Here is a 26,780-nt window from a genome sequence, read left to right on the forward strand (position 1 = left end):
AACAACATTATGCCGGTATGAAAAAAAATTACTGAAAGTTGATGTAATTATATTTTCATTGTATATTAAACCATAAACAGCGCTCACTTAACCCGTGAAGCACCTGCCGACAGCTAACAGAGAGCCAAAGCAAAGCTGACATCGAAAGCTACTTTTGATTATTATTTCATGTTTTTCATTCTCCACTTGTATGCCATTTTCATAATTTATTTAAAATTTTTTATTGTTATTTTTCGTTTTTTATTTGCCTTTCGCAAGAGTTCAAGCGCGTGCTTTGCTGTTGTTGGCGGAAATGCAGTAGACAATGAATATTTTCGCGCGATTTCGTGTGAAAAACTCACAAAGCGGATACTCGTTGCTCATTAACACACATTATCAAGTGCAATAACCACAACAACAACAACGACAGAAAGAGCAAAAACGCTCGCCCAACAATAATGACTGCCAAAACAAACAGAAAATAATCAGCAACTCTGGCGTGTAATTCTAGACATGTATACTTAATAAAGTAGTATACTTAATAAAAATAACAACAACAACAATGCAAACTTTGACAGCAAAGCAAATAAAAAGAAGCTGTAGTTTGAAGTTGTGTACATGCAAACACGGAGCTTTCACTCGTCTGTGAGTGGCGCTGCCGCAGTGGCAAGCTGCTGAACCGGTTATGAGCGACAATGTACTTAACCACAACTACAATAACAGTGCAAAGATTAAAGAAATTCTGCAAGCATACCACAAAAGCTGCATAAATTGCAACAACAACTGCATAGAGGATGCAGCAGGTGCTTTTTTTAAGAGTTGAAATTTTCAAGAGACATCGCCATATTGCTGACGGTAAAGACACACAACATCCGGGGTCATACCTCAGCAGCTTTTAGCTTTTTACGAAACTTGTTAAATTAGACGATTACATACTGAACCCATAATATAGATTTTTTTTTCTTTGCGGGACCTCAGTTAGACATTTCCTGGCAAAAACAAGCATTAGCTGGTTGGCTTTAGATCTATAAAATTTCCGATTCCTCGTTCATCTTCCGTGTTTCGCTCATTCTTTGCAACTCTTTCTATCTAAGCTCTATTAGGGTTATCGCGCGGAGAAAAAGAGAATATGTGCTACGCATTTTCAAACTCTTTGCCACAACTTATGTATGTATTCCTTAAAACAGCTCTTCCCACTCTTGCACGATTCTAATTAGCGTGTGTGTCATCTATCCTTGCCGTTTCGTCACAGCGTTACTGCAACTTATGTAGGCTAATTTGTCTTTCCTCTTCCTTTCTTCATTAGTAAGTCGTCTGACGAATTCCTCCTCCTTATCGCGCTCTTTACAGGGCACTGCAGGCTCAGGAAGCACTTATCCGACATCGGCATAGTCTCATGCGTAAACTGTCGGTTCTTCGACATTGAACAGGAAATTCCAGAACATCTAATTTTGGAGAGCTCAGCAATTTGCAGTAGCACACTCAAGGCCCTAGGTTTCATATACGTGGACAGGAATCACATCACCTCAGTCGCGCCCAGAAAGCTCGTGGAATTGTTCAGAATGCTGGACCTTTGTGACCATATGTAATATAGAGGAGCACACAATTGACCATATGTCGCAGTATCTCAATTTCTACTTCTATCTACTTATCTAAGTCATCTGCTAAACATTTTTCCTTTATCGATCTTTTTTTTAAGCTCTATAGCCATTTTGTCTGGTGACGTAATATCTACAATATAATTCCAACGGCTTCGTGTGACACAGTCCGATTTTTGCACAGGCTTTGTCAATGTGAGTCCTACAGTTTAGTGTCGCGTCTATCATCACATCCAAGTATTTCGGTCGCGTGATTGTATAGGTGCTTTTAAAGTCACAGAGTCCTCTCCTCTATATCATATAGTACTAACTTATCCAATTGTAGCTAGATATAATACTCAGCAAGTAGTATGGCGATTTATTTCGTTACAGGGCTTCTATGATATGCGGTCTATAGACCGAGTTGTAAGCATTTTTAACATCGAATGTGACTACCACGCAGTTCTTTGAAGTGATACATTCACCTGGTTCCTGCTATTGCTTTTTTCGTGACCTCCATAATTTTTTTTGTTGGCCTCTTTTGTTGACATGTGTCTTCGAAATTCATACTGATTGTCTGCGAAATCAAAAAAATAAATAAATCTCCACACAACAAAATTGTATACAATCCCAATCACGACCAATTAAATGACGGCAACAATTTGGAAAACGTTTATGTGGTGGGACAATGGGGTCAGCAGGTCAAACCTACAGGCAATATTCTTCAATAGTCTGTGACAGACAACGCCTCGTATTTAACTGGCGGTCTGTTGTCAACAACTGCAAGCACAACAACAACCAGACAAACAGCGACAACAAAAAATAGCAACAGTAACAACATCGCAAACAACAACAACCAAACAAACAGCAAAAACAACAAAGCAAGCAGCAACAGCAATTCATTAACAACAATAACAAGAAAAACAGCAATAGCAATTCATCAACAACAACATACAACACAGTAAAATAACAAAAACCGTTCCTATACAACTGACTGGTAATAAGAATGCATGTGACAGCTGCACTAACAACAACAAGCGCAACAAATTTAAGATTTCCTTTGCAGCTGTCAGCGTGAGCAAGTCAGCCATTGCATTAATAATATGAAAACGTCACGTTGTTGTTGTAACGGTGGTGACAAGCATCATCAGAACGCCGATCCCGTCCGACTTGCATGAATAACGGATTTATTCCACCACCTATACAAGCAAACATTTAAGCCGCATAAAGTGTTGCCTTGCGGTGAATACAGTCACTTGAACGTTCAAAGAGGCGCTGAACCCACCTTTACGAGCTGGCACTGCAATAACAACAAATATGCAAAACACTTAAGTAAATTAAGTAGGTGTAAAGGTAAACAGTTCAACAGTTTTTGATTACCCAACGCAATTTTTTGGATTATCGAAGTTAACTCGAGACTTGATAATTGATACTAATACTTCATCCAGTTCCTTGGGCTGCGAAGCTACTGAATAGCTAAGCAGAGTTCTAGATAATGCGGGACAGAAGTAGAAGAAATGTTCAAGCGTTTATCGGATGGATTTAACTCTACACCGTTGAATCTCGTGGGTTTACATGATGGGATCATGTACCTCCCTGTAATGAGTTCCGTATCCGTCTTACCGGCATTTACCTCTAGACTAACAGATATTGCTCATTGTCGAATGACTTTTAAAGCCATTTATCACGCTACTAATTATGTCTGGGAACTTGACCGTCACTAGTAAGCTATGCCGTCCGCAGAGGCTATATATTTGGAAGTTCTTTTTTTAAATTTTCCCAAAAGCTCATTGGCTGCAAATACTCACAGGAGAGCAGATCTGAGCAATCTGGCCACGTTCTATTCGGCATTCATCTTCCTGAAGCTTAGTAGAGCTACGTAAATAACATTACATATGTTACTTTGGCGGGATCTATTCCTGCTCCTTCCAGAATATTAGGGATTGCGTCATTTGAAACATAATTAGATGTTCCGCTTAAGTCAAGAGAGACACCGAGGGTTATTCCTTATGTTCTAGAGCTCTCCCTATCTATATTCAATGTTAACGAGTGAAGTGGTGTCTCGGTAGAGCTAACCTTTCCATAGGCGTATTGAGCTTCTGATAGGTTAGCCGATGGAATTTTGTCCCTAATGTAGGCATTCATAATCCTTTCGGCGGACTTCAGATGGAATGAGGTCAGACTTATTAGTTTATTTTCTTTCGTCTCTCTCCAAAGGACAAGGAATTGGTTAAGCCTTAAACATCCTTCATATATTGTCATCAGGTATGGAACCAGCGCTGTTGATACATGCTGCATCGTGGTTAGGAAAATACCGTCCATACCAGGGAATTCATACGGTTCGAAGCCGTTGAGTGAACAAAGTATTTGGTACTGCCTTTTTTCCTTTTGGAAAGCTCTGGTTCATTGGGTGCATACCGAACATTTTCCAACGCACAAAGCTACAACCGCGACCAAGCGTCTGAAAACGAAATGTTTGCGCTAACTCTCAAAGCCGTTTATGTACTTGCCTTCCGCTACTTTAGAGACGCGCTGACTTTCCCCTACCAAATGGGCGGCAAAGAGCGCTTGCAACAACAAGTCAACAGCGAAGTCAAGTTGCAGTCACATAACCGGCGGCAAGAACAGTCAAGAAAGTCACTGCAAGTGTGGCAAGTTGCAGTTGGCGTGGCACAAGAAGAGGCGAAAGTGCGAAAAAACGAAAGGCTGTTGAATAGAAGGCGTACTCAACAACGATAAGCAAAGCAACTTTGCCTGAGTACCCGACCACCGACCCGAATAGTGCGCGGCTGTGGGCGCAGATCAGACGGAAGCATTTGCAGCGCTGTGTGGCAAACGCGTCAACACAACGGCAAAAAGTGAAAATAGAAATAAGCTCAATGAGGCTGGCTGAGCGTTGACATGCTGTGGCTGCGTATTGTGAACGAATTGGCGCAGCCAAGCAAAGGTTTCTCTTCATTTAACGCAAGCGCCTGTGGCGTGTTGCACGTCAAGCGCGCCGCTTTGCCAGCGCGAACACGCGCGAAATTGTGTCACTGCTGGCGGATATGTGATTAAAACTCAGCGTGTCGGCAGCTGCGCATGTGTGTGCGGTGTGCAAAATTTGTATTCACATTTCCTTATTTAGCGTCTTAAATGGCTGCGCAGCTTTGTTTGTTTGTGTGCGTTAGAGTTTTTACTCATTTGACTTGGCTTCTTGCTCGAAGCGATTGCACTTTGGCGCTTGTTTTTATTTCTTTGCTTTGACACGCAAGTTCACTAAGCTGTATATAGTCAGGCTTTCAGAGCTTTTTTTTATTTTTATTTTTAGTTAACACGATCGTAAGTTGAGTGACAAAAGAGACATGAAAGAACGGATTTCGAAGCCTTAGAGTTATAAATACATAGAGGCATTGGGTTTTTTATTCCAGTTCTTACTCAGGAACTAAGACTCGTCTCTGTACGGCAAGAAGTTGTCCGCAAGGTTAAGTACTGCCCACCTTATTATGGAGCCTAGTCGTGTATTAGCTTCTTAAGCTGCTAACCAGCGATACAGCAAGATGTAAGTTCGAGATTACGCGCTTCGATATCGTGAAAAGGGGATTCGACCTGGCGAAGGCATTGTACAAATACGGCTAGACTGAAAATTATCCTATCGAAAGCGTTCATCGTCTAATGTACGAGGAAAAGGTCCTCACCGCGCCTTAGAACCTTAACACTTGGCGGCAGGGAGTTAGAGCAGAATAATGTGGCCAAACCTTTGGGTCTCTGATAGCTAAATTCAAGGAGAAATTCCGAATATGAGGAAGGTCATATTCCGAAGATACCTCTCTTTAGCCAAGCGAATGTTCTTACACTATTAAAATCTTCAAAAATATGTGAAAATCCCAATCCGCATAACTGCAACTCTTTCCAACAAACACGCGATTACGCGAGCGCTGACATGACGTGACGACGAAAATCACAACCGCGTGCACGATGTTAATGCCAACAATGGCGGCACGACATTGATAAGTCATAAAATCGACATTGTCTGCGCTCAACTCATTTGACAAATGTGCCGGCGGGCGGGTGAAAAGCGTGAATATATGAATTTATGAGCGCAACACATTTGCTTTATGACTTTATGTGCGTGATACGCATTTGAGTCACTGCGCTCGCAATACGCAATACGACGAAGCACACACATACATGCATTTATTAATATGGCGACGGTGTGTGAACTGTAAAGTGTATACGCGCCACAGTCATCGGCTTCTGGGACTAGCGTGGCCATGCTCTAGGGCATGCATTTCCAGTTTACGATCAATATTTCTTTACCAAATCCAGTTAAGATGACAATTTTATGCTTTCACTTAGCCCTGCGCCACACAATACTGATTACTTGAAATATTAAAAATGGCGAGTTAAGTCTTGAAAATACATGCATATGTATGTCACTTAAATGACTTGTGAGCCATAAAGCATTTTGATTTTACTGCAAAATATTTATAGCGGAAGTGGGGAGAGAAGAGCTCGAAAATGAGCTTCTAAGCTACGGTGATATATGCATTTCGAAAATATTAATGCTGATACGTAGATCAAGGGTGGTTATTATTTTGCTGATTTTGTGCGCTGTATAGGTTAGTTATGTGCTCCAAAACATATACTGAAGCAATTTTGTTGTATACAAGAAATCACGTTAACTCCGATGGCGCCGAAGCTATAAGAACCTTCACATATAAAATAGTTTCCATGCAAGAACTTGATTTTGATCGGCCAATTTGCGTGGCAGCTATAAACTGTAGTGTTCTGATCCGAAGAATTTCTTGACAGTTTGCACTGTTTTTTCAGACGATAACCCAAGCAAAATTTCTTGAAGATATCTCGTCAAATTAAAAAGCTTCCCATACATAAATGTGTTGCCCATCGTTCAGGTTGTAGGGCAGCTATAAGCTATACTGATCCAATCTGAATAATTTCTCAGTATTTTACACTATTGCTTAAGACGATAGCCCATGTCAAATTTCTTGAAGATATCTCGTCAAATTAGAAAGCTTCCCATATAAAAATTTGTTGCCCATCGTTCATTTTATATGGCAGCTATTAGCTATAGTGATCCGATTTGAACAATTTCTTCAGAGGTGGTGCCATTACTTTGGTTAATAATCTGTGCAAAATTTTGTGAAGAAATCTCGTCAAATAAAAAATTTTCCCATACAAGTGCTTGATTCCGATCGTTCAGTTTGTAATAAAGGTCTATGATATAGTGGTCGGATATCGACAGTTCCGACAGGTGAGAAGCTTCGTTGGGAGAAAAAGACTTACGCAGAATTTCAGATCATTATCTCAACAATTGAGGGACTAGCTCGTACGCGTATATACAGACCAGACGACCAGACGTATTTGGCTATATCAACTCAGCTCACCACGCTGATCACTCATTTATATGTATGTTTATGACGTTTTCTTTTGGTTGTTAAATTTCCATATCACGTCAGTCTAATTTAACAATGCGCCTTGATAGCAACAAAGCCAACGGAGTTTCCCCAAAGCAAAGTTAGTTTCCTAGCATGGCTAGATTCAAACATAAGCTGACCTCCAGTACTGATATCTTCATTGTGCAACAAAAAATTGGGCACAAGCAGTGTTTGGTAGATTTCCTACTTGTCATGGTTAAATGTTGATCATACGCACTGTCTGACAAATATTTCAAGATGTGTCAATCACACAGTTTAGGCGGCAATTATAAATTAGTAGAGAAAATTTTCATTTTAACCTTCATTAAGTATGTATAGTATATATGTTGCTTTAAAGCAAGTTTTTATTACTTCGCTTTTGTGTAGCAAAATCTTATATATAGTATATGAACGGAAGTCACCTATAAACTGAACGCAACTTATTCTCGATATTAAAATGTAATTAACAAGCTTATCATTGGAAAGATATTACATCACACAAACCTCATTTGATACAGTTACTATTTTCAGCCGCTCAAGGCAACGGTGCTGCAAGAATTAAGTAAACGCGCGCTGCGATTCGGTTAGATTAATAGTGAATAAATGCACTTTGTTTTTATTGTTGTGCAACAAATTGTATTTTTTTTTACTTCTAGGAACCTTATCGAAGGCCAGTGCGTTTGCCAAGCAGCCATGCCACCAGCACAATCACAACAGGCTGGCAGTACTAAGCAGCTAATAGCAATTCTAATAACGCCGCACTTCTCTATATAGGCCAAGGAGATAATTAACGTTCAGGGATCTTAAGTGTTAAGCGGCTGTCAGGCAAAGCTATTTACGGCTGCTTTAGCCCTACACTGAAGCTGGATGCAGAAAAATAACAAGCTATCTCTACACATGCACACATACATACATATATGTGTATGTATATTTTAGTACGCACCAGCAGGCAGTGATTAAGCGGACAAGCAGCAGAGGCAAATTAAAGGCAATAAAGCGAAAATTCCTACACTTCTATTGCACTTTAATTGCCATTGTGTAGCATATTAACCGGCACACGCACGAATACGCATGTGTGTAGGTAAGCTGTGGCATCACCATCGGGCGCTGTCCGAGCAGCAGCTGCTCATGGGGCTAATTTCACTTTGACATGGCAACAGCAGTGCTCGCTCAGCTCAGTTGGACTCGCTCACATTAGCGCTTAGAGAAGAGAAGATCAAGGAAAGACAATAACATATTTTGTATATACATATGTTTGTGTGTGTGTCTTAGAGTAGCAACAATAAAATAACGCGAGATATGCAGTCACATGTGTGCATAACTGTAAGTAGTAATTCTGTGTAATCAAAGTTAACGGACTAATTCGCTCATTATATTGTGACACAATAACAGTTAATTAAAAACAGCGGGAAAGCAAAAGCCCTTAAATCTGAATTGAAAAAAAAATTTAAATAAAAATTGCAAATGGGATTTAAAGAGCATAGTTTTCAGAAATGGTACACTATTTTCTACTTTACCTTTTCTTGCAAGATTTATGATGAAATGTCAAAAAACCCAGCCTCCATAATTCCTCATTCACATATAAACTATGTCTTTTTAGTGGGCCTCTGACTAAAATTTTATTTCACGATGAATATCAGCAGTTCTGGTGTGCTACAGACCAGGAACAATACTTCTTAGCATCTTATTGTTGAAACATTACCTAACCTATGTAACCTTATCAGTGTGGCTTTAAGCCAAATCAACAACTGAAAATAAGATCGACTCACACCACATCTTTGTCGATTTTTAAACTGCCGCTATGTCTGAATTTCTGGATAAAATAATTCGACCTGCAGAGCTGAATAAAGAAGGTACCATCTTCAATAAGAGTGTACAGCTGTTGGTGTACGCCGATGATATTTATATCATTGGCCTCAACAAATGCGCCATTTATTCTGCTTTCTCCAGACTGGATAAGGAAGCGAAGCAAATGGTCGATTGTAACGTTGTGAGGTAGGGAGTTTGTTTTCTCACCACTGCGACATAGCGCACCTCATCGTACCAGCAGTTCTTTTGCTTTTTCCGAAATGATTTCATTTGCAGCTGTCTCGACGTCGAACCTTCTTATGTTTGTTGAAGTGCGTTTTTGGCAGCACAGAGGTGGGTACGTATTTTATCTATAACATGATATTGATCCAAGCCGATGTTATGACCTCGGATCGTACGTACGTCTAAACTGGATCCGGAGGCAGCATGAAGAATTCTTCTATGATGAAATCTAAAACTGCAGATAACCATCTTTCGGACTCTGAAGAAGTCGATGCAACCTCAACTCATTTGGGGATGTTTCATCATGAAGTCTGAATTTACCGCGAATCAGCGATATGTTAAAGAACTTCGCTTTGATGCGGATTGTGGCTAGATATTCATCTACTGGGATGAATACCAGAACTCGATGACGGAGTCTCTCCCACAATGAAAACCACACCGAATTTGTGCTCTTGTATATGGCCACTGAAGTAAATGCCACAAGGTTTTTACTGATCTCAGTCCTTGTCCCGGCCATCGCATTTCTTGGACGGCGGTGGTGTCAGCCTTTACTCTGCAGAGGACATCAACCAGCTGGACAGCGACACCTTCCCAATTAAGGGTCCGAACATTATACTCCCTTAAATCGTAATCCTGAATGTGTTTGCCATGGTCGTCATCAAAGTCTCTCATCCGAAGCTGTTGTTTACTTTTCATTGGGGGTGTTTTTTACCTGGCTAATCCCAAATCCAGCGCAACAACTTGTGGAGGGATGGTTTGCCTTATCACTTTAGCTCGCCTACAAATGGATGTTCTTTGGCTACCCAGAGGGTACTTGGTCTAAGACTGGAATTCGTGAGCTGCTTGAGACATATGTAAAAGAATCGTTTCTGTCCACTCCCAAGTAAATGGCGATCAGAGAACTTTCCTCACTCTCTCCTTTATATATAAACTGACCAATCAATGTCAATACAAAGAGTTTTGGTAACCCTTTTATATTGGAAAAAATATACCACTGAAAGATATCTTCATATATAACCTCTAGCGATTTAAAGATCCGAGAATGGCTGAAAATAATTGAACCAATTAATAGCTAGCTATTTCTTATTCACTGTCCATATTCTATATACCTGCCTCTTTTATTTTCACTTTAAACTATAGGACTCTTAAGCCACTGAAATGATGCAGTATCCTGAACAATGGGCTACACATCCGTAAGTTGCGCTTAGGTAAATAATTTTAGCGTCCATCAAATAAATCCATACTCAGTTTTTATGAGAAAAATGTAAGTTGTTCATTTATTAATTGTAGCAACTGGCTTGCATTCCCGGTGTCTGTTACCTGTTGCTTAAAGGCCAACATATAAGGAGGGTTCCAAAGTAAACAGGACTTTTTGAATCTAGCGCCCCCTGGTGACGCCATCTATATGTATGTCGACTAGTGGGTTAGAATCTACTGTCTTTATTGATTGTCCAGTGAGAATTTCATGACTTTCACGATTTCATTGATTGGAAGTGAAGTTATTGCGTTTTAAATGTCAGTATATTTGTGTTATCGGTGCGAAAATGAGCTTCGAACAAAGAGTCAACATTAAATTTTGTTTTAAAATTGATAAAACTTTTACCGAAACGTTTCAATTGATGAAACAAGTTTATGGCGATTAATGTCTATCCCGTAGCAGAGTGCACGAGTGGTTTCAACGTTTTCAAAGTGGTCGTGAGGATATAAATGACGATCAACATGTGGGCCAACCAAAATCCGTGATCACCGGAAATTCCATCGTAACTATGCGCGAATTCATCAAAAATCAGCCGAAATCATCATTGAAATTCATGGAAATGGAATTAGACATCTCCAAAACATCGATTTATCGCATTTTGACCGAACATTTGGACTTACGATAAGTGTATGGGCGGCTTGTTCCGGACAAGTTGACTGACGAGCAAAAATTGCTCAGAATCCAACATTCGAAGGACGATTATTTAACCAAAAATCACATTTTAGCCATTAACCACTCCCCGTATTCTTCTGATATGGCACCGTGAAAGTTCATCCTTTTCGGAAAAATGCATTTGCCCATGAAAGGAAAGCGTTATGCAGACGTAGAGGCCAGCCAAAGGCTTGCACCGGCGTACTGGCGGTCATACCGACCAACGAGTTAAAACACTCGTTCGACATGCTTTTGGACCGTACAAAAAGCTGTATTGAAGCAGAAGGAGACTATTTTGAACAAAATAAATTGATTTTGCCGAAAAACTATTTGTTCTGTTTTTTTTTAATCCTGTTTACTTTGAAACGCACCTTGTATATCTCACATATGTCCACTGAATGTGATCTCATATTTTACGCCATCAATGCCAAATTTATGTCGAAAATTTCAACAGAGTTCCATAACGGAAACTGCAAATGGCGCTCACACGGGAAGTTGATTCTCGCGTCAAAGTTTTAAAAAAGCTTTTAGGCTAGCTCCCTTGTTTGCAAAGTTCGAGGCATACGCACACATGCAGAATTGTAGAGATATGTGCAAAGGAAGCTACGCATATTTACTGGAATTTAGAAAATTCAATAGTTAGCCAAGGTTTAACGAGGATGCACCGATATGTCACCTAAAACCAAATGAACTTTGAAATTTCTATGCACCGGCAATTCTAAACAAAAATTAAATACGTATATGTGTACATATGTGTGGGCTGCATAGCTACATTAGCTACATACTGGCTATTTAGCTGCGTCACATAGAGAATGCGGTATGCAACAACCATGTGAGTTGGGCGCATAAAATTAAATGTATGTGTGCATATGTGACAAGTGTAAGTGTTCATCCGCGCGGCATATTGCATGCGGCACTCTGTTGCACAGCTACGCGCTGTCAACAATTCATCGGGCAGTTGCAATTTCCTACGTGATGGACTACCGCGCCATTTTAGTTTCGGACCTTTGTTGCACGTTGCACTATTTGCATTTATATAATAAGCGGACATACGCGCATGCATTTGCTCTCTGCTAGTAGAAAACGCGGGCTTTCGAAAAATTCATATTCATTTTGGCAGATTTCATATTCCAATGTAAAGCGGGTTTTCTATGCACATGCCACTCTACACATGAAGCGACCTACAAACACACACATACTCGTAATTTTACGATGTTTTTAAATATTCTCACGAGGCTTTTTGATATTTTCACAGGTCTGATTTGTTGCTTCTGCGAATAGTTATAGCTTCTCTCTAAGGTTGGCCTCTGTACAGAGGAAACTCAAACATTTTTTTCCACTTTTGGAACCATCTTCGCGCACACCTATCGCATGTTTGAATGTTCCATCACAATGTCTTGAACCACAAATTTTGATAAATTTAGCATCTGAGCAATTAAACGAATAATTAGTCGACGGTCTGAGTTCAAAACACACGAGTCACATTGTCGGTGTTTGTCGAAGTCGCAGGTCTCACAGCACGGTCTTCATCAGCGACCTCTTCCCGGCTCTCCAATAAGCCAACATCTGGGTAAGCCTGCTTCATCATATAATATCAAACTCTTCGTCGCAGATTTACTGAGTTTCACACAAAATTTAATAGCGTACCTCTGCACTAACGACCGCTGCATTTTCGGCTTGCACCACTCACAGAAACACGTCACGTGAAAATGTTTGCTCTGACTCACCGGGTTCTCGATACAACTAACTAGCTAGGAACGTCCTCTACCGAATGCAGTCAGTGCGCGGACGCTCCGAACTACAGTCGCGGCAGAAGCAAATCAGTCCTATTACTTTCCGGACAAACCCTGTATGTGATTGCAAATATTTTTCCAATTCCTCAGGAAGAAGTCACCTTTTTTGGTGTCCCTTGTAGCATATGAGCTTCCTGGAAAATTTGAAGGAAGAGTAGCCAAACTGACTTCCTATGCGGACGGCATAGATAGATTACTGACAAGCAACTTCCAAGATACAATTAGCAGCGTGATGAAAAACACTCTAACGGTCAGACGACAAAGAGCGCTATCGAATAATCTAGAGGTAAATGTTGGTAAAACGATGTTGGTACACTTTATAACGAGGTACAAGATCCTGTTATTGTAAGTATTAAGACAAAAAGGCCAGTTGTGCTCTTTACGCAAGTAAAATGGTGATGGGTTCAACACTAAGCCATGCCCCTATCCCCATGCATTGCTGTCACACAGCGGAAGTCAATCCAATCTTTCTTTACCGTGCTTTGGTGTGGTGAATCGATGCCAGGAAATCATTGGAGCGATTACAGCGGCTCATTTCTCTCTGCATAACGGGAGCAACAAAACCGACTAGAATGGCTGCAATAGAAAATTTACACAACCTACGACTTATTGACATTGTAGTGATGAGCACGGCAGCAAGATTAGCTGCAAAACTGACGACTTTAGGTGAATTTACCATAAGAACATTCGGGCATAGTGCAAAAAGCAGGGATTATGTGGTTTAAATAGAATCATATCATATTTCTTTGATTTTCATTTAAGAGAGAACGTTTCAAGTCCCACTAACGAGAGTGAATGGCGCAGGAGCATGTGATCCACTAAAAACCTTCAACATCTATACGAACGGACTGATCGAAAATGGCTGATGGAGCAGTTTCCAGGGTATACTGCGCGGAGCTGGACCTCTGGCGATCTTCCAAGCTAACGAAAAACTTCCACAATGAGTCTTTGTGGTTAGGAAAGCTACTGAGACAGCTAAACCGCAGGAAGCGACAGTAAGAATATCAATATGTTTGTCGATATCCAAGTGACAATTATAAAAATATGCTCTTGCAGCATAGCGTCTATCCTCAGAAGCAGTCAGGTAGAAGACGTAGTATTCAAATATTCTCCAATGTCCTTAGAAGCAGCGAGGCAGTTGATAAAGCGGCTGCCAGAAGCCGGCTGCACATACACTGAGTTCCAGGTCACGCAAGTCACTAAAATGATACACAATTCAAAAGAGGCTGACAGACGGATTAGGATGAGAAAAAATGTCTTTGTGCGGATCACCAAGATTATGCGAGCCGTATGGGCATCTTTAGCGATGACATATATAGAACATGCAAAGTAGTAGGAATTCTCTGGAATTCGGCTTCGATATCTACGAGCCTCACAGTTCAAGGGACTGGACTGGTCACCTTTAAAGTTTGCAAAATGTCGAATAGTTAAGCACAAATTAATCTGTATTTGCAAACTCAAATGTTAAAGAATAATTATAACCACTCAGTGGGAGGGGAGAGTACAACGATTTTTACTATTACGGCCACTGTAGCAAGTATAAAGTCCTCTAAGAGTAATGTATGACTGTTGCATGCAAGCCTATCTCGAAATTATTCAAAAATACGAAAAATTTTAGAAATTTAATAATTCTAATATCTTTAAATGATAAAATTTACGAAAAAATCTCTCTATGTAACGAAATATTTTTAATTCGTTGGAAGTGGGTCATGAATTTTTCTTTCTGATAATACGAAAAAAATTGAGAACTGAAGTGAAAGACATTCCCGTCTCAATTAAAAGCTTATATTTGGAGATATTCTCTTAGAATTGTCTAAGAACCTATTTCTTAGAGTTCCATTATATTAATTTTGTTTACCCACCCTATTGTACACATATATAATTTATAATATAATCCATCCCACTTAAGCTCAAGGCTATGCAAATGCTGTTTAATCTGATCCCAACATTAATTTCAGCCCAAATTATTATAACCCGTCTTATAACAAACTATACATGTACATCGGACCAAAAATAGGTTCAAGAATATTTTTCTTTCTGGAAAAAAATTTAAGTAAAATATTTTATATGCTTTCTAGCATACGAGAGTGTTCACATTGCACTGACTACCAACTGTATGTGCACACAGCGCGTTGTGTAACCCACTAAGCATCGAACTAATGCCAGCAATAGAAATCTCATTGCCCACTTAGCTCGGTCTATGCCAACCCTCACCATGCGCTTATTACATTTTTACAATAAATGATGCTGTTTTTCAACATTGCATAGCCAGCCCGTGTCCATAATGATTAATGATATTCGCCTTGAGTAAGGCAATATAGCAAAATGCTAAAGCGCTGGCAAGGAAGCCAAAAGAGAGTGGGAGCAAATGCTGGTATAAAAGGAATTTTCTGCCTGATAAAAAATGGTTGGAGCGATTACTTTACGAACAGCGTGCACACACACACACACACACACATAAATACGATAATCCTCATCATGTGCCAATAATAAAACTTAATCTATTTTCAATAACCTTCCGTTGATAAATTAAGATAGTATTGAAGGAAAATTTTTAATGCACTCCATCAAAGGCGTGCAAAATACACCCGAGAGACCAACTAGCAGCACGAAGCCGTGCACGGTTAGCGTGCGCCAGCAACGCACGGAGCCCGACAATGCCACTTAAATAACCAAACAGCCAGAATAATAATAACGGCACAACCAACAACAAAGCAAACAACTTGAGCGAGTGGTTAATGGCATGGCCGCGCCATTCATGGTGTGGTTGGTGTTGTTGCTGGCTAGCTGGCTAGCTGGTTGGCTGGCTGTCGATTGGGCTGTCGGATGGGCGTTTTGTGGGCTTGACTACTTGATGGTGGCGTTGAAAGTAGCGCGCAGGGAATATGTATCAGCCGACTAACATGCTGTCAAAGCGTATCACGGCGCTGACCCACACGGCGTATACGCAATCAATTTCACCATTAACACTAGCGCCAGTTAGCCGTAAGTTATTCGGCCTGGACGCTCCTGTGCTCAACGCCAGTGGTAAGTTTTCATTACGAGCAGCCAAAATGTAACGGCCGGAGGTATGTAACGTGCTGTGGCATGCCTTTGTGTTTACACATTTCAAATGGCTTTATTAAGCTTGCTGGTGGTATGAGTGGTTTTTTGTTGTTGTTAACTGCGCTACGCGCATAAGTCAGCGCCATTCTGTGCTGTATTAACATATCTTATCTGAATTTCTCATTGAAATGGAAATTTAATTGTTTTCATGATGCCATAGCAGCTGTGTTGCAACACTCAAACACACACACTCACTCAGCCAGGCACACACACAAACCATCGCTCGCTTAGCATCGTATGTGTGAGTAGTTGTGCGGCCATTGTGCGCAAAGGGAGCATAACAGCTGCGGTTACTATTGAAATTACTTGCCACACGGTCGTTAGACGCTTGTGTGACTGCATGCCGGCCATTGTGTCGAAAAAATGAAATTCAATATTTGGAAAATGTGCGTAAATGAATGAAGTCATTCACTGCTCGCCAGCTCGCACGCGCAGCAAATACACACACACATATATACAACATGGCAGGGTAAAAGGATTCAATCTTATTGAATAAACAGGCCGCATATGCTGTGGCAGCTGCAGCTACTTCGCACTCGCACTTGCCACTTTCACGCTCCTTCCGCCCGCCTCCTCCCGGCACGCCCTGCCTTGCTTGCTTTTTGGGTTGCTTTATTTGCCTTACCTTTTGCTGGCCCCTACACACATATACACACGTATTGTGTTGCTTGCCTTTCTGCCTTGCTGGTCATCGCCGCCGTAAAGCTGACTCTGTTGGCGGTTGCCAGCTGCCGTTTTGCCACAATTCTCCGCTTTCAACCGACAATGGCTTCATTCTTTTGTCGCAAACAACCGCCAACACTAACAGCCCAACATTAGATTTTAATTGTATCGCTTTGTGTGTATTGCTGCCTTTTGGCCAACAACAACAACAACAATAAACGCTGTGTGTGTGTGCTTTGCCAATATATTTTCCTTAATTCAATATCGATGCGCCATCGGCATGTGGTTAGACATAGACACTGCTGCGCAAGCTGGCTTTTAGCTGGTATTAGGTATCTCACACATACTTGTATATATATCTTCTTCTATGTAGTATAGCATCAGTTTTTACCGAAGTGATTTCACGAATTTAATTTTCGTTTTCTTTGGCTTCAAAAAATCTTTATAAGAATTTTTTATCTTTCTTTGAGTAAGTTGAAGTCACTTGATTAAAATTTGTTTAAGTATTGATTTATTTGTTTGAAACTCTAATTTTTCGAAATTTTGCATAAAATATTAATGAAAAAAATTTAACACTATTTTGGAAAAGAAAAAAACCAAATATCGTTAGCAAAAGGGGGTTAACGAATGCTGAGCCAAAATAACCCTGAAAAAAAACTAATAAAATTCTGTCCAAAGTATTTATGTTTGTTGTTGTAAAACGCAAAAAAGTTCTCTCCAAAGCCTTTGATCAAACAACATCCATTTCGGTTACATAGACCAGCTTTTCGATATTAGGGATGATTAATACTCCCATACTTTCAGTTACTTATAAGGGTTTTTTACTATTTCAAATCGGTTCTTAGCCGAAAATCACAGGCTACAAATTACGGACGTCATCCACATTTCCTCTCAGAGGTTTTAAAGTTGAGGCTATATTTTGAAACATAAATTTTTTTTCGATTATCCAAATCCGCGTCAAATTTATAGTACATTTTATACAAGATTGATCGCGCAATGGCATACACCACTGAAATAAGAGTAAAATGAGTATGCTGTATATGGACATGCTTAGTGATTTATACACTGTAATTAATAATAACGTTTTTCAGAAACTTAGTTTCAAAATTTGAAAACAAACAATGCAGTTTTGGAGAACAACTTCAAAAATCTGAGAATTTACTTTTCTTCACTCGAAAAAATTTTGTTTAATTCTATGTTGTTCGGAGTGTTGAACCACGTAACACAACAAGCAACATTTTTGAAGTTTCCCATTTGGAGATCTCGTTTGGTAGAACAGGTGAGTTAATTTCATATCACTCAATGGACTCTATACCATAAAAAAAGACAATTTTTGTAGGAAATTAATGTACAGCGCCTGCAAAAAATAATGCGTTTTCTGTACGCGCCAGTCATTTTTCCATCTTCTCAAAGTGTAATGAGTTGTATCACATTGAACTTATGGATGCTTCTTTGCTCTGCTCTAGATTTGGTGTTTTGAGGTACGTCTTCTTCTTCTTTATTGGCGTTTGAAGTGCTTCACAGCAAACTTTAACGGCACTAGACCGACGAAATCGTTTAAAATGGGTTTGCTGAAGTCTGCTGAAATGTTTTACGGAAAAAATAATCATAATTGGATACTGTAAGAAGGCAATGATCCGAAACATAGGAGTACATTTTATACTCAAATGAAACAAGAAACCCCTTTGGTTACCTTAGAGTCGCCATAACAGTGACTAGCCCGTAACTCAATAGAGAAAGATAATACAATAACAATGAGAAGAGAATATTAAAAAAAATTTAATATCAAAAGGAAATTCATTCGGCTAGTACAAGATACCTGGAGATCAATTTCTGCGGAATAAGGGAGAAAGTTAGTTGCAAGTTGTCATCAAAAATTTCAGAATTTAAGAATCATGGTAGGAGAATGGAGCAAGTATTGACGTCAGATAAATTAAAACATTTAGTTTTCTATATTTTCGAAAAAGGTATAGATTTTGGTCCCTTTTTCCGACAGTTTTTCATAAAAAATACATAGGATTCAAAAAAAATAAAATAAAATAAAATCTACTCTACAGTGTAACTATCCAATAACGCAAAAAAAAGTGATTTCTCAGAAATTTCACACTGAGACGATACTTTAGAAGTATCGGCTGATTATTAAAATAAAACTAAAAACTCTGAAAGCATTAAGCATAACCTTTTCATAATATTCTTTTAATCCTTTTTCCATAAGACAACTCCTTAGCTCAATATCAATTCCTTAATGAACGCATACGAATAATTACTGTGCATTAAAAATGTGAATAGAAAACTTAAATTTGGTACCCAAAACCACAAACTGATACCAAATAATGCCATGCATATGTTAATTATGGGAATTTCGAAAATGCCAACTATGCTAATAACCAATTGATTTCATGCATACAATAAACTACATACTATTCGTTATGGAATGTAGTATTTAATATTCAAATTTAATTTACAAGCGGATACAATTTAAGAAGGCATAAATCATTTGTCGCCCTATGTGTGTATACAAATTGTATTTTGGCAACAAGTGGAAGCTCATAAGTATTATATAAGCATTTGTGCATGCTACGGCAAGAAAGTGGTTATTCAATACAAAATAATATTATACAAAATAAAATATGTATAACCAAGCGCACAACCGACGCAGCATTACGCAGATTGTCATTGCAGTTTGTCTAGCCTTGGCTAAAATATGTGTATGTGTGTATGTGTGTGTGGTAGCACATCTGAACACATAGCTTTAGTTGCAAATAAATTTGCCACTTGCCTGACCACAGCTTCCAAATCGCTTCAGTGCGGTTATTTTGCATCAGTTGTCATTGTTGTTGCTGCTCTCAAACATTGTTTAGCTATTCAATAATGGTTTGCCACTCTCGCAGACAATCACAGAGCAGTTGAGCATGCATATGTGCATAAGTGCCACAGCTGTGTGTGCGTTTGCGTAGATTTTGCCAAGATGATAAAGGAGATACTTATTGCTACAAAAATACACACAGATATAATATGTTGTTGTATTTGTATGACATATATAATATATTTATTTGAAACCACATAAGCAGTTAAGCCATCGTCAACACACATCTCAAAGGAATTCGTTTATTGAATAAGTGATGCGTGCACATATACTCAAGTGTCGCAATATTTCAAGAAATTTAAATTAAAATTGAAGGCACAAATAAAATATTTTTATTTAAATAATTTAATTATTCAAACACCCAATACATATATGCATATTTACCTACTTCATTTATATATAATGAATTTGCGTGTCAACGAAAATATTAATAAATATATTTAAGCCAATAAAAATTAAGAGAAAATATCAACAAATACGCTTTAAAGGTCATTTATGGTGCATGAGGCAATTATAACAGTATATGTGAGTAAACAAATGGACAAAGTATGAAATATATGAAATTTTGCAGGTGAGTATAGTAGTTCCACATATTAAAAGGTTACTTATACGCCATGTACTTACTTGTTCTTGCTGAACACGTGGCGTATACGTAACCGTTTAATATGGTGAACTTACTTGTACTTACTCAAAACGTAGTACATGGCGTATACGTAATCATGTGAACCGTTTTAACTTGAGTTACATATTAGTTACGTATACGCCGTGTATGCTAACTTTCAGTATAGCATTAAACTAATTTTACATATTTACTCAACTATACAGAGGAAAATTGAAGTTTTGAGCAATAATAAAATTTTTTTTAAACCAATACATATTACTAATAATTTTTATGCCTTGAACCGAGTGTATATACGCAAACTTGTCCTTCAGTTTTAGAGATAACGATCTGGAATTTCGCACATGACCTTTACTCGTCAAGACGCTACTTATTTGTCGGAACTAACCATATCTAACCACTATAGCATATAGCTGCCATACAAACTGAACTATCGGAATTATGTACTTGTATGGGAAGATTGTTCATTTGTTCAGCTATCTTCAAGAAATTGGGTACAGGTAGTTTTTTTCAGTAACAGTTCAATTTACGAAGAAATCATTCAAATCGAATTGATTTGGCCCATAGCTGCCATACAAACTGACCGGTCGAAATCAAGTGCTTGTATAGAAAGATTTTTTATTTGACGAGATTTCTTCACCAAATTAGGCGTTGATCATTAATTAGAGCATTAGTCCATTCTCCGAATAAATTTTGTAGATCATATCACTATAGCATATAGCTGCCATACAAACTAAGCGACCGGAATAAAATACTCGTATGGCACGATTTTTTATTTGATGAGATATCTTCACGAAGTTTGGCATCAGTTGTTTCCTATAGCAACAGTTCAATCCACGAAGAAATTGTTCAGATCGGAGCACTATAGCATATAGCTGTCATACAAAACTGAACAATCGAAATCGAGTTCTTATAAGGAATCTGTTGCATTTGTGAGGGATTTTATAGAGTATTATTGTTGTTGCTGCTCTCAAGCATTGTATTATAACCACCTTTCCAAAGCATAAAACATAATTTCATTTGCCTAGCGAAGCAAGCTATACACGAATATGAAGCGACCACGTCACCAGAAATAATGAAAATATTAAATAATCCAAAAAAGCTTGCTTTCAAGTTACTTAAATCTCTAATAGTATGTCTCAATCCTTTCGCTCACAACGCCAACCTTTCTATTATTTTACCTCTCCACACCAAAATGAAAAAAGTAACCCTCTTTCACCACAATACCAAATCAGTGGCATAATTCACGCCATAAACAAGTCCAAGTACAACAAACAAAGGACATCACTCACTGCAGGCTGACACTACTGATTGTCACCACGTAGGCACATACATATGTATTCTTGTAGTTGTGTAAGAGTAGTGGAGTAGTGGCATAGTCTTACAACCCACACATGAGTGCCCTTGTGTCACTGTCTCCTTACGCCTTAGCTGTCTGAAGTGCACATGCATCATACAGCGCATATATCCTCTGTGATAGATGGGTGTTCGCAGCCATGACATTACCAAAAGCCTAGCCACTAACGGCGCTGGAGATTGCAGAGCAAAGCAAAAAACACGATTTTTTTATAATAGTGAATTTCGGTGGGCGGAAAAAATGCAAACTCGTTAAGGCGCATATACGCTGCATTTCTTTTAAGGGAAAGTTGATAAATGTGCTCACATAGCGGCAGTAACATTCCATTTGACTACTTTTTTAACTTCATTTCCCTAGGTTACATATTTTGTAACCAGATTCGTATTTCTTTGCTGGGATTTTATGAATGTTTGAATTTCTTAATAAATTTTGGTGCATGAAACCAATTATCATTTTAGTAAGAGTACCAAGAAGCTATTTAGAACAAATACTAAATTCTATAAAATTATTGAAAATAAGTGTAGTCTGAAAACTGAGTCCATATTCGAGCATATATATACACTTAGTTCTCAAATTTTGTGCTCTTTGTGAGAAGATTTCAGGAATTTATTAGAAAAAAAAAATAACAGCAAGATACTTAGTTCTGGGTAGTATTAACTAACTACTTGATGCATTACATAGAAGAGCAAATGCAAAGGCGTAAACAAAAAGTCGACTACTTGCGTTAAGGACTTCTTTGCTATACATAAAAGTTCGTTCAACAGAACTTTATGAAACGATAAGTATAATACAAGAGTCATAGCATCTCAAGCAGTATTCAGTGGCTACTCTTGATATACAAGGAGATTTCAACGATGTAGCGATCAATTAATCTTTAATATACATACATAGACCATAAGGTGTTCAAATGACTGCAATGCTTATGAAAAGAACTATTATAGCAACAGACGGATTAGTGACATGAACTAGTTTTGCGAGTAGGTTGACTCCTCAGAGAGGTGTCCTTTTCACGCTTTCATAGGTTGTGACACTGAACGGAATACTGTTGCTATTCATTAAGAAGCACAAAGTACCTCAAATTCATCTTCCTTCACTCAGTGGTGCTACAATTTCTCTATCCCAGATTCAGACAGAATATCTGAGGGTAGAGAACTGAGCTAGAAAATTAATATCAAAATATGTATATTCAACTGTGAACACTCAGCTGGCTCAGGAACTGAGTCCTAAAACCAGATATAGTTATATGGAAGAGATTAGACATAATAATATAAGGTCTGCTGGCTTAAACTAGAGAAAGAATGTAATATAAGAAAATTAAATACACCACAGAGGAAAACATGTACGTGTTACCGGAGCCTTTAAGTCATGTCCGAGGGATGCGCTTAAGAGATTAAATGTGTGGAGCCAAAAATACTTGACTCTTACCGACCCACCTTCATTATCTTGGTGCAAATACTTAGTAAATTAATTCATTTATAAGCCAGGCAGCCACTTCGTGAAGAGTAAAAGACAACTGAAATTGAGTTCTTGTAGTCTGTGATATAAAAAAAATAGTTTTGAAATTCGTTTTCAATGGCACTAATTGTGGGTAAGCTTATTACAGAAAAGCAGCTAATAATAATGTGTAGAGTAACTTAAATCAAAATATAGATTTGGAAGACGAAAACCTCGACAAACTGCATCATTGTTAGCATACCAAACACCATGTTGCATGATATTCTCAATTGCTATGCAAAGTTCACATATAAGTATATACATAAGTGAATATAAAATTGTAAGTTTTTAGCGATTTCAGCCAGTTTAGTAACTATAATCAGTTTAAAATAACAACACTTCCAAAATATGTATCACCAACGTTCAATATTACTCATACGCTATGACGCATCTACATATAAGTAAAATAGTGTTACTACAGAGCGTTACTAATAGTTGAAGCATACGCAAAGGCGCAGACTTACAGTATGAATCTCTAACGTTCAATATTACTCATATGCAATGTTGCACCTGTAAGTATATATTTTAAATAGTTTTGTAAAAGCGAGTTACCAAGAATTGAAGCATACACAAAGGCGCAGACTCACAGTACTTACATTAGTTGCACGCTTAAACCTTATTTAAGAGACATTTTTTTCCACCGAAAATTGCTTTCTACTCCTCACTTAACAACGAAAGTGGAGAAAAAACACAAGCATACAAACACACATATATAAAGAAGTCACAGCGTAGACACTTTTCCAAAAACAAAAAAATAAACAAAAACGCAGTTAAATAAAATGCAATAAACATTGCGACAGTCGTGACAAAACAATTGACTTAGCACCCAACCAGCTGTTGCCACACAGCCGTGCGCGATACTGTTAGCGCGTCTGCAAGCACATATATACATCTATAGGTGTGGAAGTGTACAATAGCGCTCGCCCTCGAGTGATAGCACCGAATATATATGCATGTCTGCGCCCTGCGCTTTTCCCTCACGCCTGAGACAAAAGCTGCGCGCCGCGGTGGCACTTTGCTTTGTGCGCCGCGCGCTATGCTTTGGTGTGTGTGTGTGCTGAGCACTGTGCGAACATGTGGCGACACACCTTCCGCCATGCCGACGCATTTATTACAATGCCCTTTCGCAGCTCCCGGTTGGCTAGTAATTTTGTTTATTCCTCGACTATTGTCGCTTGCCAATTCAATCTGTTTCCACTTTTGCTACACATTTGCTGAATTTATTTGCTTTTTTCTCCACAGCGCACTGCAGTGGACACACGCGCAAACATACATATATAACTGCATGTGGCACTGTAGCGCTGTGGCGAACATTTTGTTTTTTCGATTCCGCGCACACATTTGCAGAACGGCAAATTACGCTGATGACTGAGCTGGTGTTGGCGCAGCGGCTTAGCTCCGCTGGATCGCTTTGTGACATTTTCCATTTGGCTGTTGCTGGGTGGCTTCCATTTGCCGGGCATAAGCTAATTGTTTGGCTATTGCACTCATCGTCGGTCGTCGGTCGGTTTGTCCGCCTTTCGTTTGACCTTGTGCAATTGCTATATAGCTTTAGCGCGCTAGCTAAGCTCCCCAGCAGTGCTCAATGTGTTGGTGTGTGTGTGTGTGTCCAGACATTCAGCATACGCAGTTGGTGCCGTGGAAAAGTATTCGTATTTGTATTCCTTTTCAGCGAATTTCTATTTTTTTCCATTTCCAATTACGATTCACCGCAGTCAACAAACTGGGCGCTCACTGCCTGAACCTAATGCGCGAGGTCGTATGCATGGTGGCGCTCGACAGCAAACGCAGTTCCTGCTCCCATTGCGATTTGTTTGAAATTCGGCTACGAATGCCGGGGCGCAATTGCTGAATGTGGTGGAGTGTGGCGGGTGGGAGGCGCATAGCTTTGTTCAAGTGCCGCGCCAATTTAAACATAATTAGCTACTAATACACAAAAATCTCCAGCAGTTTGTACTCAGCTGTGCTCACTATTTACTCTTTGCTACTGTCAACTTGCCGCTGGCAAAGCTTGAAGGACAATACAAATTTGCACAACTGGCAATTTCGGCGCCAAGCAATTTCGGCCCGTCACTTTGGTTAATGAATGAATGAATTAGTGCCGCCGCTTCGCAAGTCGGTGTGTTGTTGTGCGTGTATTAGCGCTGAGTTAGCTTTGAGTCGGTCATGAGCACTTACAAATTCTTTACTAATTATCTCTACAGTGCCGTTCTCACTGAGTATGTATTAGGCCTGGCATATGTTTTATCATTTAAGCCTTCCATTATCATATTCTACGCTCTCTTGTTATTAAAAGCTAATTTCGATTTGAAACAATTAAATTGAAAGCCAAATATATGGCAGTCATAGAGAGCTAGAGTCTGGCGGAAACAATTTTTAAACTCTTTTGCAATTGAGAAATATTAGCTGCTCAGCTAAGTTATCGCTGAGCTAAAGTACACCTCTTTCGGAACCACGCCCAGTTAAATAACTATACTGGACTTGCGGAACAGTATGCCTACGTACTAAACCCTTAACTCCGGCTGCTGTAGCTTGTATTTGGACCTTCGTGACTGCCGTTAAGCACTATTTCGGAGGGACAAGCTGGGCGATTAATGCCTCTTTACACCTTCCCTCCAATGTTATTCATGTGGCCTTAGCCTCCGCTGTCTTTCTTTCATCCTTAGTTCTTGTCGGCTCACTCTTTTATTTTAGCCCACACCAGCTTGGATCGCAGCATGTGACTCATTATGTTGTTGGGCGTCATTCTTTCGTCTGTTAGTTCTTCTATGGTCGAACAGAAAAAAAGATGTGCTCTGAGTATTTCTGCAACATTTCCGCAAAAGGAGCATTGTGTTTCGTCGTCGTGATCAAATTTGTGTAGGTATTCCCTGAAACATCCATGGCCCGACAAAAACTGCGTTAAATAGAAGTCTATCTCAGACCAGACTAGTATATTTTTATTTGGTCTATATATCCTTCTTCCTTTATCCACCTCATCTCACTGCTCTTGCCAATCATGGATACTCTTTCTCTCATTTCTGCGCTCGTTGGCAGAAACTCTACTTCAGGGGGGAGCCTGCTTTACAGGCTTCAAAAAATCGAGTTTTTGAGGATTTTTTTGGGAAGGAAAGAAATAATTGATTAGAGCGAAATTTCTTGGATTTATAGTTTTATATATAGGCATCATCCAAAAATAAATTTAGAAAATTCCAAAAAAAATGTAAAATTCTTGCTTTTGACCTAAAAATTTTACTTTATGTTGCTTAAAAATATGTTCAAATGAGATTAATAACAGAAAAGGCTCGAAAAAGTGGTTATGCAGCATGACAACGTTCGATATAATGTTGCTAAACCCGTAAAAACCTACCTGGACAGGCTTAAATGGGAAACCCTAGCACGCCTGCCATTTTCTTCAGATACTGCACCGTCCATTTATTATTTTTTCCACGCAATGGCACATGGTACGGCTCAGAAGCAATTCCACTCACAAGACGACATCGAAAAATATCTTTCTTCTTGAACGGCATTACAACATAAACAGTTTTACCGTACTGGTATTCGAGCTTTGCCAGAAAGATGAAAAACTTGTGACCGGCGATGAGCAATACATCGAATAACTCATTTGTAACCATTTTCTTAACATACAATTTTATTTTTATTAGAAAAACAGCGAAAACTTAGTTGTGCACCTAATATCTGATACTTAGCTTATCTCCATAAAAGCGCGAAATTGTGTTATTACTTAAATTTAATATTTATATATATTTTAAGTACACCTATTTATAATAACACATTTTCTGACCACACCCTTTCGAACAAAAAAATATATACTATATACATGAATGCGTTTATATTTACCAAGTGCAATTTGTATGCTATCAAGCTTTATGTGCTTTAATAAATTAGCTAATTATACAATTATTTACACTTAATATTTTACGAGCAAATATTTGTCCAAAATTGCCATTGCGTATAGTCATAAATCACA

This window comes from Bactrocera neohumeralis, chromosome 3 (assembly GCF_024586455.1).
Source record: "Bactrocera neohumeralis isolate Rockhampton chromosome 3, APGP_CSIRO_Bneo_wtdbg2-racon-allhic-juicebox.fasta_v2, whole genome shotgun sequence".
Taxonomy (NCBI): domain Eukaryota; kingdom Metazoa; phylum Arthropoda; class Insecta; order Diptera; family Tephritidae; genus Bactrocera; species Bactrocera neohumeralis.